The sequence below is a fragment of the Odontesthes bonariensis genome, chromosome 2 (genome assembly GCF_027942865.1).
Source record: "Odontesthes bonariensis isolate fOdoBon6 chromosome 2, fOdoBon6.hap1, whole genome shotgun sequence".
NCBI classification, from domain to species: Eukaryota; Metazoa; Chordata; class Actinopteri; order Atheriniformes; family Atherinopsidae; genus Odontesthes; species Odontesthes bonariensis.
The window spans coordinates 37,746,980-37,748,523 of record NC_134507.1 but is presented as its reverse complement, the minus strand read 5'-3'; the positions used below and the strand labels follow the sequence as shown (position 1 = coordinate 37,748,523).

At 42.7% G+C, this 1,544-nt stretch overlaps 1 non-coding gene across 1 annotated transcript; it reads right to left on the bottom strand.

The window, feature by feature from the left end:
* Positions 1 to 217: 217 nt before the first annotated feature.
* trnak-uuu (transfer RNA lysine (anticodon UUU)) lies at positions 218 to 290 on the bottom strand. The gene has a single exon. It is a non-coding gene; the product is annotated as a tRNA-Lys (tRNA).
* Between the last annotated feature and the right edge of the window lie 1,254 nt (positions 291 to 1,544).

Sequence of the window (1,544 nt, the reverse complement as noted above, 5' to 3'; positions counted from 1 at the left end):
AACTGAGCAACAATATATTTTAGATAACTTATATATTATATATATTATTTATATATTTCTATAACTTACAAATGAGGATATGATGCAGCTAAAAGCAAAGCTAACAATAAGCTACATAGAAGGAAAAGCATCAGCCAGGCTCTGTCAGAGGTGACAGTGTAGAAACAGAGTGCAGGCATAGACGGAAGTACAGGTTAAGTAGGAGATTACATTTCTACACCTGAACAGGGACTTGAACCCTGGACCCTCAGATTAAAAGTCTGATGCTCTACCAGCTGAGCTATCCAGGCCCAATGAAAGCTTCTCTGAGTGACAGCTGACATCTGAAAGACTTCCTGAGTCCAAAGCTGTGACGCTGTTTTCTGAACAAACGCCTGGTTGATGTGAACTTGTGTTGCAGCCACTGAGCATAAAGAAGAAGGCCTTCATGGAGGGAAACAGGGAGTTAAGCAGGAGTGTGAAGAAAAAAGGAAGAGAGCAAGTCGGTGGGAAACTATCTGCAGCAGAACAGTGTGAGGGCTGTGTGGTCAGGAATGGAAAAGCTCACAGGCTTTGGGATAATGTGGGATCAGACAGATGGAAGAGTTCAGACAAACTCAGCATGCTGCTGCCTCCTGCTACAGACCTCACATCCTCCATGTACCAACAGCTTCCCTGTCACACCTCAGCACATCTACATGAAACTATCACATCTATAGGAAAATAAACTATGGCCTCATCTGGATACAAACTAAAGAGATGATTGTGGATTTTAGGAGGAGCAGCAGTCAGCTGAACACCGTCTCCATCCTCGGTGAAGAGGTGGTTGAGGATTACAGATACCTGAGGGTTCACCTGGACAGCAGACTGGACTGGAAATGCAACACTGAGGCTGTCTACAAGATGGGACATTCAGTAAACTGTTCCTATAACTGTATATATGCTAACTGAGCTGGCATGGGTTGGTGCACTAAACACATGTTACAGAGTTTAATATTTCTGCATCTTTTAGTAAAAACAGGAAAGAATGAGTGTATATTTCCAGCCAAATTCCCAATAAAGCTGCTCTCATCTACATATTTTTCTGTTTCTTCTGTCAGACGGCTAAACTGAAAATCAGCCCATTAAGACTACGGGTCAACTCGTGGTCACTTAAAGCATGTCCAGACTGTGGCTCTGCTCTAATAAAATCCTGATTTTGTAACCGCAGCCTCATGTGAGAAAATCACCCTTCAGGTGACTTAAAGACAACGGCCCTCATTTATCAAACTTGCGTAAGACGAAAAACGTGCGTAGGTCGTGTGTACGTTCTTTTCTGCGCAAAGGTTGGCATTTATCAAATCCATCGTGAGCGCAGGAAAGATGAAATCGCCACGACAGGTCTGAGGCCGTGTACGCACTTTTCCATTTTGACTTGCGGTGACTGCAATACAGCAGCGTCACTAGTGCGTGCTCAGGAGTCGCAACAAATCTCTAGGTTAAAATTACAGACTTATCACTTTAAAGAAGGCCCATGTTTTATTTGACTTCAACATAAATATAAACATAAACGCAAATTAAATAAA